The 11,140-nt window shown below is 48.8% G+C and overlaps 1 long non-coding RNA gene across 1 annotated transcript in view; it reads left to right on the forward strand.

Moving 5' to 3' along the window:
* The window catches only part of LOC106496657 (uncharacterized), a 28,075-nt gene extending 17,325 nt beyond the window's left edge, over positions 1-10,750 (forward strand). The window contains exons 2-3 of the long non-coding RNA XR_001294667.2: positions 10,037-10,131; positions 10,562-10,750. This is a non-coding gene — a long non-coding RNA (uncharacterized lncRNA). The remainder of the gene's footprint in view (positions 1-10,036; positions 10,132-10,561) is intronic.
* Positions 10,751-11,140: the final 390 nt, after the last annotated feature.

The following is an 11,140-nucleotide window of genomic DNA, read 5'->3' on the forward strand; positions in this document are numbered from 1 at the left end:
CTTCCCAAACGGGTGCTCGCCCCGTGCCGGAGGAGAGTCGCCCCGGTGCCTCGGGATTGTGGTATGCCAAAAAACTCATCCTGGTTTCTCTCATGACGCCCTGGAAGATCAGTCTTGGCCCGTGGTGGGGATGTCTCTTTGTATGAATGCGGATAGAAATGAGCACTTAGGTAGAAAAAAGCATATAACACTAGACAGCAAGGCACGTCTAGCATGTGTGCTGGTGCACAGGCTCATTCTGCTGGCGTAAATTTGTGCTATAAAAGCATGTTTTTCATTGTCTGTGTACTAGAGCCCTTGAACTATTTCAGAATGACTCAGAAATGAGGGAATAGGCTTACTAAAAGAAACCGCCGGGCTGAAAATACTATTACTCTTGAAGACTATAAAGTCAGAAACAAGGAAAGGAGAAATGCGATTGTGAAAACAATGTTTTACCAGCCGCGGCACAATGATTCAAAGGCGAACTAGGAGAAAGTGCAGCCCCGCGTGTCGTCATGCAACTACTGACAATCATCGTTTTAATCTGTATCAACCCCAGTCCAAATCCCTTGCAGGAAACTCAGCCCAGGGGCGAACGAGGGAAACGTGTGGTTGCTCCAGTTAGGACCGCAGCCTGCGGCCCCGAGAGCTTCTTCCCGGCTGGCCACACTGTCCTGGTGGCTGATGTAGGTTTGCAGAGCTCGGGCGTGGGAAAGCTGGGAAGCAGAGCAGGAGTGAGCAGGGCCGGGAGGGCCGAGCCCGCTGCTGCAGAGCATTTTTCTTGGCATCTGTGGAAGGGCTCTGGGCCACGGATGCTGCCAGGGTGGTGAGTGAGGCTGCGAAGAGCAATGCCCTGCCAGAGGCTTGGGTTTCAACGTAGAAAAATCTCTCCCTGGAGTTTCGGGTTGATTTCTGGGGTTTGGTTTAACCCGAATCAGTAGAAACTTGGCTTAAGCCTGTCCTGGCAGCAACGGCTCTTCTGAGCAATGGCTTCGGCACCAGCCCTGCGAGGCAGGGCCAGCCAGTGAGTGGCCACCACCATGGGTCCCACCACCATGAGGACATGAGACATGGCCCTCTCCTGCTTGCCATGTCCCCAGCCTCGGCCCTGCCGGGGACCCACTCTAGCCAAAAAAGCAGGGCCAGCTCCCCCGCGGCCCTCGCGCAGGGAGGCCAGCCTCAGAAGAGCCCAGGCAGCCCCGGGAAGGCTCGTTGGACTCTGACATTTGCCAGGTGGCTTCTGCTTCCTTCCCTCTGCAACGGCAGGCATTTGCAGCCCAGGGCCTTTCCCTCGCTAAAGGGCCCTCTAAGTCAGGTGTCTGCTGTACGCCCGAGCGTGGGCTCTCTGGGGACCGAGAAGACACCTCCAGAAAGTGGTTTAACCCACTTATCGCAGCTGCCGACTGCAGGATGGGTTGCATCAGCCCCCAGAGGTGTGAACTTTTCCATTGACTCTAGCGGTAACTTTGACGACTCGTTTTTGCCCAGCTTCTAGAGGAGCTAAAATTAGGCGGGGGAAGTTTCTGCTAAGTCATTTACTTTTTCAGACTTTGCCCACCATCGAGCAGGCATTTCTCTCCTTGCAGAGCAACTCGAGGACTCCCAGGGGCCCACCATGGAGGTAGAAGTGGGGTGCAAGCACTCAGTGTACGGCTCGCGCGGGACAGGCTGTGCGTTACGCCAGGGCAGACCCAGCCCTGCAGCGAGAGGCCATCTCTTGCTGACTCACCCTCCAGAAACCGCTGCTCCTCTCGTATGTTCTTTTCCAGGAATTGGCTACACCTCTAGTCTCATGCTCTTTTTGCAAAGCAAAGAACTAGACCCTTGCAAACGAATAAAAACATCCTGGCCCTTTATTTACATAACAGCATGATTAGCCCAGCAGTTATTAGCAACCGTCCTGTAACAAACCATCGTGCGGGGGCCGCAAACAGAAATCAGGAAGAAAAACAATCTCATTTCATGCTTTCAAGTCAATTCTGAGAAAAATGCAGACTGAGAAATGTCCTGATTTTGCGTACAGGAGAGGACGGGTGTGCTGCAGCATGCTCAGATCCTTTGGGGTTGTTTAGTTGATGGATATGTTTCCAGGAGCAGGGCTTTTCCCTTGACAGTGAATGTTGTTTATTCCATAGCAATAGCATATAAAAGTGACCCCAAGGGTAAGCATAGCTGTCCAAAAGGGGGAAAACCCCTACCTGATATGCATCGATCCTAACACTTTTACAGAGTAGAATTAGCAAAGTGTCATGTCTGGCTGCAGAGCAGCAGTCAAAAATACAACTTGAGTGGCTTTGTTTTGTTTTGTTTTGTTTTGTTTGTTTTTTTGCATTAAAAAACCCAGCAACTGCAAAATGTCTTTTCCTGACAGTGACATTTACGGTGGTGACCTCAACCATTTTGAACCTAGCTGCAGGACATGCTGAAGGCCAGAGAGGCTTCAGGCTGCAGATGGGCAACCAAAGCAAACTTCAGATATCTGCTGAAGGGACTAAGGCCTGTGGATCCACATAAGTACTTTGGCTCCTTGCTCCTGTGCGGGGATCAAAGCTCCCACTTGGGTGCTCAGATAGGATCCCTGAGGATCTTGGCCCCAACAAATATTTATTGCTCGTTCAGCTGATGCTCTGGACTTCTTGCTCAGGCTCAGGGCTTGCATGAGCAGGGGCTCACAGGGAAAAATCATCTCCGTGACCTTTGGGAGTAAACTGTGTGTGAATGCTCTTACTCAGAAACGAAGCAGCCAATTAAATGTTGCTTATTTGCAAAGCCAAGAAAATTAAGCGAAGGTTTCCTCTGTTCTGATTGCACCCGGTGCTGATGCAGCTCAGTCAGTTCACTTTTAGTCCCCTTTTAGGCTAACTGGGGGGGGTGTGTGGGGGGGTGATCTCCCTAAGGGCTACATACTCTCCCAGCAGCTCGCCTTGCGCTGAGATGTTCCCGCTGCGCCGCACCGCGCAGTAACGGCCCCGGCGGGGGGAGCCCGGCGTGCAAACCAGGCGGGAAGGGGAGAAGGGGGTGGCTGCGGAGGCACAGCATCCCCTGAGGCTTTTTAGGGAAAAGCCCCCGGCCCCAGAGGCTTTGCCCTCCTGCGGAGAAAGTGCATTAATGTGACGTCTCTCCCTGCTCTTAGAGGGGCGATTAATCAGCGCGCGGCTCGAGCGGGAGCTGCGGGAGGCGGCCGGCGTGACAGAATGGGGTTTCTTGGCGCGAGGCTGGCGTCCCTCGGGCCCTGGGAGAGGAGAGGCAAACTGGGATATTTCTGCAGCTCGTCTAGGCTTCGCACCAGGGGGAAGTCCAAAACCTGCTCGCGTTTTCATACCGGAGCTGGCACACCGGGAGCAAAAGTACCGGGAGATAAAGTAGAGCACAGATGAACTGGGATGGAGGTCCCGTTAGGATGGCCCTTGCTGTTTCCTTTCGTTTTGGGGTTGATTTCTTTCTTTCTTCTTTTACCCTTGTCCTGCTATTGCTTTTGCCATCTCGTTTGCCTCTTCTGCACATGTCTTGCCGCTGGCAGATCTCTTCGTTTTGCTCTTGAGGGATTAACCCTGGGCCGAATCCATCCCACAGCACAAAACCAGCCTGCTGGCTTGCGGCGCATTTATACGGCCCTTGTTACCACCGTGCCGATCCGTCTGTGAGCCATAAAATTCGAGATATGCAATTTGATTGTCCTCCCGAATTGTCTTCATGTGCGGCTTAACCTCAGGGCACAGCCACAGTCTGCAGTGACGATTTTTTTCCGGCCCTGGTTTTGTGCTGGGATGGATGGAGCAAGGAGCAGCGCCTCCGAAAAACGCGCGGAGCCTCTGGGCCAGGGAAGGATGGTGCCTTCAGGCATTTCTTGGCAGGTTTGAGCCCTCGGTAGAGACTGACAAATCTCAAGGCTAGCAGGGATTATTTTCACAGCATAACCAAAAATAAGGAAAACTATCCCCGTGTGCTGTGTTTAATACCGTCACCGGTGTCATCCTCTGCAGCTCGCCTCCAAGTAGAAAATAAATAGGCATGTAGGGAGTATGAGTCACCTTATTCTCTGCAGCAACTGGATCCTGGTGCAAGCCTCTGCCTAGCTTTTTGGGGATGGTATTTAAGGAAATAAATGCAGCTTCCTTATCTCCGGGTCATGCATGCCCTATAGTTAATTCTTTGTTCCTCATTGTATGCAGAATTCTCCCGATTGTCCCTATTTGCTCAAAACTTGTGCATGCAGAGAGATGCAGAGCGATAGCAAGAAGCCTTTCTAAATTTAAGCCTGGCCTGATAAAAAGCTTTTTCAGTGGCGTCCCATGTGGAGATAAGTGTAGGTAACACGTGAAGCCGACACGCTTGGTAAACCTTTTTAAATGTCAGCTACCTCACAAACACCATAAATGCCTCCTCTCATAATAACCAAACGTTTTTAAAATATATTTTTTATGTAAATACATTTCACAAAACCACAAGATGTTTCTCAGTTTTGTTTTCAGCTAGCTTTGATGAAAAGATTGGCATCTTATATCTAAGTCAACAGTCACAAACTGAGCTCAGCGATGTGCTTTGGGGTGCGGGGAGCGCAGAGGTGTGACACATACCAAAGGGGAATATTTCACAAAATGCTCTTTGTCATCCTGCGGGAAGTGGAGATATTATTTCACACGGGCTGCTTAATTGAGCTCTCCGAGTAGCACTCACAGCCCATTTGCTTGCCGAGGGCACAGAAAGCTGCACCTTTCTGTTCCCCAGGCTTAAGTGCTATCAAACACACTTCAGCAGTAGCTAGCCCCAAATCTTTGTCCTAACATGCATTTGTTAATTTTTTCGAATTAATTTTCACAGAAGCCATTACTAAACCTGCATGAAACTCGTAGTATGATTTTCCAGGTGGGTTTCATTTTCAAGACAGCTGTTACATTTTACTGCGGTACAGTAAAATTAATCTAATGGCAAAATTGCTGATACAAGGCAATCAGCATAATTATCTCTCTAATTCTTCTCCAAGCTGTTGAACAAACTGATCGGCTTAAAAAAGTATGAAAGAGCAAAAATAGATCAATCACGGTGCAGGCTCTCTCTTCCCTTCGTAGTTCTTCTTTAATCTGAATGCCCGAGTGCAGTCTAAACAGCAGCAAAATTATGCACATTTGCAAATGTTAAGTCTCCAGCTTCCTGTTGCCTAGAAATAGCTATAAATTAGTGTCTAAAAGTGTCCAATATTCTGGCTTCTTCAAATGTGGTGAAATGTGTAGTAAAAGCGTCATGTATAGCCCACTTTCAGGGGAGTCTTTTGTGTTTCACTCTTTCCACATGAGTCAAACAAAAATGATTTTTCTAAATCTTGCGAGTGGGGTTAATCTTCGTCGGCGGCGAGTGGCAAATATTAGTACAACTGATAGTGTGTTTAATCATGCATCAGAGAAATGGATGAGTCAAAATTTGAATTTATCGAACCCTACCTGTTTCGGCTGCGTTTTGCCTCCGTTGTTAAAATAAGCACGTGTGGAGCATTTTTACTTGAATAGCAGTCGGCTGTTTAGGGCTGGCAGAACTAAAATAGTTAAAGTGGAAATTAACCTTGAGCTTAACATTCAGCCCTTTGCATTCGATGTTTAAATAGTCCTGCTTGATGAGTTATTCTTTGCTTGACTTTTTACTGGAGATTTTTTTAAATCAGCAGACTGGCATGCTGGCTCCCTGCTGTTCTGGGAGCAATGCTTTAAAAACAGCATAGAAAACACACAGGGTGGATTTTATCACATAGTAAAAAATTGAGGCGATTTTTTCATGTGTTTTTGGTCATTATTTATTGGTGATAAATAGAGGAAGAATAAGTTTCAAATTAAGTATGTTTTGTTTTGTCACAGGAAGTGGAGAGAGCATTGGAAGAACTGTGATATATTTTCTTTTTCAAATTTTCAGAACAACTCCCCCCCCCCAAAAAAAACCTCCCAAACCCTAGGTATATATTCTCTTCTCCTGCAGCAAATACAGATTTCAGGGAAGACAAAAAGTGCAAGGCAGGAAGGAGCCTTTTGTCCTCGAGTTTTCAAGGGAAAAACAGGACAGAGAAAGTGTGTTAATTTTTAACTGCAGTGCTCTGGGACGCAAACCGGTCCTTTCCCAACGGAGCGGCGCGGAACCGAGCCCCGTTTTGAGATTATCGCCCGTATTATAAGGCAAATTATCCCGACTGCCCTGCAAGGCGCCGTGGCAGGTTTGGCGTGTCCAGTTTTTGGAAACCGTTTGAGCGTTTCAGAAAGGCTTTAAATTTGCTTCTGCCGGCGACCTTATTGTCAGGAAAAGGAGCTCGGTTTCAGAATGTGTCATTCCTCCTCGATTCAATCTGCGACGCGGCGTTTGTGTGGGAGACGGCTAGCGCTTTGAAAAGCCGAGGTGATCTGTTGCTATTTCAGATACAGAGGCTAGGCTGGAATTAAACTTTTTATACATCCCTCTCTGGCAGCAGCAGGCTTTTTCTTCCTCTCCTGGGCGCCAAGTGTTGTGAATTCTGGGGGGGGGGGAAAAAGAGAGAAAAGGCTGTTTTGTTTCAGTTTGGCTGCATGTGAAAAGCCAGCAAAAGGCAGGATTAATCCCCCACTTTGTGGGGGCTCACGATAATTTAAGCTGGTTTCTGCATTTCGGTCCGGCTGCAGGCTTACTGCAAGAGCCCGTGTCTCGTTTGAATTGCTTTCATTTTATTTTTAAATGCCTCGAATCTGTGGTATTAATTTGCTCTTTGGTTTCGATATTAATATCGAACACGGGCTAGATTGGTGGCGTTTGTTTTCGGTGGTAAAGAACCGCTCAACTGATTGAATCCACGTGGCATTTCACAAAACGAGGGCTCGATATTCTTGCTATTACGGTTTGGTAGCACAGGTGAGCAAAAGGCAGCGAGAGCGTGGTTAAGCGCCTGCAAAAATCCGATTAGTGACATAACGACAGGTTTGTCACAGTGGGGAAATGCAAATAATTTGAAATAAAATGAATATGCCAAGGAAAGGCACTGTGGTGTGCTCAGGCTTGAAGAGTTACCTGGAATTAGCCTGGCACTGAGTAGTAGCTGCCTTGGGAGTATTTTGTTTTTAAAAAAAAAAAGTTCAGCAAAATGACTATTCTTGGACAAAATTTGCTCTTTTTTTTTTTTCTCATTGTTCTGTGGCTTTTATTTCGCTGTATTTGCCACTGTACTGTAGCTGAAAGGTTGCAAACAGTTTTGGGAACAAGATGTCTGCCTAAAGCATGACAGAATTGGCCACAAATTGCAGATGCTGCTGATAACAAAAGCCAACAACATAAAAATATGTAGAAAAACAACACGTTAAAGGCTGCAAGACCACTGAGGCTCTTTTTTGTGTGTTTTGAACCGGTTCTGTAATGATGGAAGTCATAACACATGAAAGGAAAATGCCTTTTTGTTTAATCGGGTGCTCTGTCACCAAAACATTACTAAACGAAATGACTCGACTGCCTCGGTGGAAGCCCCCGGCACCGGCACCTTCGGACGGGGGCGACAAGCCGTCCTGCCGCCCCGCCGCGGCGGGGAGGGAGGGAGGGAGGGAGGGCGGGCGGGCAGGGCGCCCGGGCTTTGCCCACGGTGGGCTGCAGCCTCCCGCCCGCGGCAGCTTCGCCCTTCGCGGAGGCTGCTGCGAGGCAGCTTCGTCCCTGCGGCACCCTTGCGCACCCGCACCGTTTCGAGGGCAGCGGGGCAGCTTGCCTGCGCCGCCCGCTCTCCCGGCGGCAGGCTCCTCGGCTGGGTGCAGCAGGAAAAGGTTTCACGGGGGATGTGACTGTTTTCGCCCCAGCGCACCGGGTGTAGGGGGAAAAAGCTGGCAAGACTCAGCGTTGCCGCGCAGGGCGTTTTTCTCTAAGGCACGTTCAGCCAGCCGAGCGCAGCACCCTGGCGACTCATTTTTCTCCAAGCCGAGGGGGAAAACATCACCTAGCTGCCTGCTAGATTATAGCTTTCTTTGTTTTAATAAATCAGGCTCGGCTCAGAAATTAGGATGAGGTTTTTGTTTTTGTTCTACTTATTTAATCTTTGTTTTTATAAATAAATACAAATAACTCAAACTGAAACTTGATGGCTTTGGTGATAATAAAAGAGCAGCCCTGGGGAAATTTTCTTCATTAACATGTTCTTTCACAGCCCACACTCGAGTTTCGGTAGGAAAACTGCTTAACCTTTTCAGCAGCAGCAGCAAATACCTTTTGAAGTCCCAACATGCTCAAATTTTGGGTTCACAATTTAAACACAGTTATGAATCGCCAGCGCTGGGTTCTATTTTAAGGCGTGTGAGCAGAGAGCAGCTACTGTCATTTCTTCTGACTGAATCAGTTCATTTACAACTCCCAGTGCCCCTCGCCTTTGCCGGAGATGCCTCTCATTTGCCTGAAACACCTGCACAGACGTAGGGAGGAGAGTTGCCCCGACGATACTTTCCATCAGAAATCGGGGCTGCGGTTTAGCGTGCGGAGCAAATCGAATTTGCTCCATGCGTACAGTCCTACGGTGGTTTCTTGCTTTTTTGTTGTTGTTGTTGTTTTTTAATCTCCCCTTTCCTTCCTGGTGGCTGGCTAGCGTGGCTCCTGCTCGTGGGATGCGGGCAAGGCGTTGCAGCCAGACCAGCAGCCTGGGAAGAGGCGGAGGAGCAGCCCTCGCTGGGAAGGGCTCTGCCTCGCTCCCGGCTCCGGCGTTTGGGTCTCAGGGGTGCCGTGCCGGAGCAATGCCCCGAGCCTTGCGCTAGCCAGCCCGTGGAGACCGTGGCAGCGTGGGGCCGGTGCCAAAGCGTGGCTCCTGGGGCAGCAGGGGGGCTAATGCCGTGGTGCCGCCGGTCCGGGCAGTTTCGGGTTTTTGGGGTGCGCCTGTGAGCCCTGCACACCTGACCACTCTGAAAACAACAAAAAAAAGCAAACCCACTGCTTCACAGAGCAGCCCAAGACACGTGCTCATCTGAGAAGCACACAAAGCCCTTCTTCCCGAGTGATTTCTCACCCTTTTCTGTGCCAGTTACTAACTATAGCTTCTGAGCAGAAGGAAGAACATAAAAAAGATGAGAAAATAAAAAAAAAGCAGCTTTTTTTTGTTGTTGCAGGGCAGATCTACTAGCTCTTCTTACAGCATACTAGTTTTTAGTATTTGCAGCTCACTTCCTGTATGAGGTTAGTTTGTTTATCATAAAAACCTATTTTTAAACCCATTTCTGCCAATAAGTAATTTGAATGTTAATGTCAGTCACTAATAACGTCTCCCTCTGATTCATGGGAGGGTACTGCCGTTGCCTCTACGCTACGGTCTGAATCACTGTCTCAGGAGGAAAAGGGCAACACGATCAGGAGCAGCAAGGGAAGAGCTCTGCCTAAGAAGGGGGGAGGAAGGGGGGTGGGGAAGGGATTCGTCAAAGCCGACTCTGACCATGAACTCTCCTGACCACAGCTCAACCCACCCCGCAGCACAGAGAGATGCAGAGCAGCGAAGAGACCAGGCAGGCGCCGAGGAGGAATATTCGGTGGCCTCCTGCCATGGGGCTGCAGAGACAGTGTTCTCATGGTGCAGTATTAGTCCCATCCATCAGCGGTGTCCCAGGAGGGGCTGGTACTGCGGTGCTCAAGGCACCCTAAAGCACAGCGTAGACCAGGTCTGAGGTTTTCTCCCAAGCGTCATCTTGTGTCCTTCATGCCTTTTAAAGAGGTCCCCGCCTGTGCCTCTTTTGGGACAGTCGCGCTAGGAAATCACTCATGTCATTGCCTTCAAGCTGCTCAGGTGAAAGGGCAAGCAGGACACACAAAAACCAGCATTTGGTTTGATGCCCCATGCGTAGGCTTTTTCCCCTGGCTATATCCCTCTTCTCTCTTTCAGGACCTATGTAACTGGTATTGAGTTGAGCTATGTTCATTAGAAATTAAGCTCAGCTCTCATGCTCACCATGTGCCTCAGATCTGCCTTAACCTCCTGCTTAGCCTTAACCTTCCAGACCTGTTTTTCGTGGTGGTACGGGCAGACCGGTGTGTTGCCGTGCTGGTAATACGGAGGTGGTGGTCAGTGGTTTTTTTATCTGTGCTTTTGTTTCAGAAATGCTGTAAAGTGAAATGGGAGGCAACCTGAGGCAGTCGCTCAGACTAGCAGCCGGACTGTAAGCCCATCTTGGACGCCTGGGTTGGCTGATGGTACGTTCAGATGGGACCACGGGCACCCCGCACCCACGCGCTGGCTGCACTGGACGTCTGCAGCACTGGATATGGTTGCAGTGCTCCGGACATGGGTTATGTGTCCTGGCTTGAGCGCTCTGGTCACAACCGTGCTTACAGCTTGTACTACAGCACGTGAATTAATACTAGATTGTACAAAAACACTGACCGCCATTGAGACAGAGGTGACCTAAGTTATTTAAATGCTTCCTGGAAAATGCTAAAGATTATTGAACAAAAATAGCCACTGCATTGTAATATGAAAGGAGGGATGCAGTTCATTATTAGTAATAATGAATGTTTGTCCTATAATCTGTGAAAATAGTTTGGGTCACCACTGTCTAGCAAGTAAAACATCTTGAAGGGAGCCTTTATTTGAAGGCTAACCTCCATGTTTAATTTTTTCCAGACTCTACTATAAATAGTTTCCGTGTGACATGATACTGGGCTGTCATATCCATCCATACTGTGTGTCTTCTAAAGGCACCCGGGCAAAGGGAGCCCTTCTTTGTGGGCACTTGCAAAGTGTGCCAGATATGGGACAGAAGAGAAACACTTGCCTGTGTAAAAGAACTAAAAGCAACAAAATAAACCCATCCCAAACTGAAACGCACATTGTTGTCTTTGGTAACGAAACCTCTCTTTCGGGTACAGCAAGTAACAAGAAGCAGAGGCAGGATGCTACCTAAGAGAACTGCAGCAAAGCTATGATGTCAAAGAAAATGCCCCAAGCAAGGCCACAAGAGCTGATAGCCCCTGTTTGCAGGGGTCGTGGACTCTTCTTCTCAGATTAGGGGCTAGGAGAAGGTCTTCTCCAAAAATTGCAGCTTAAAGCTAATTTTGGAGAAATCAGGTATAACAGAGAGGTGAGAAGTGGATTTTTACCTGGGACACCAGCTTTTGCTGTTCATACTAATTCTATCATTTTATAATCCCGTTCTCTTGCCACCCAAGTCTGTGGTACAACATACACCAAGCTCATGGCACG

This window comes from Apteryx mantelli, chromosome 3, assembly GCF_036417845.1.
Source record: "Apteryx mantelli isolate bAptMan1 chromosome 3, bAptMan1.hap1, whole genome shotgun sequence".
Classification (NCBI taxonomy): domain Eukaryota; kingdom Metazoa; phylum Chordata; class Aves; order Apterygiformes; family Apterygidae; genus Apteryx; species Apteryx mantelli.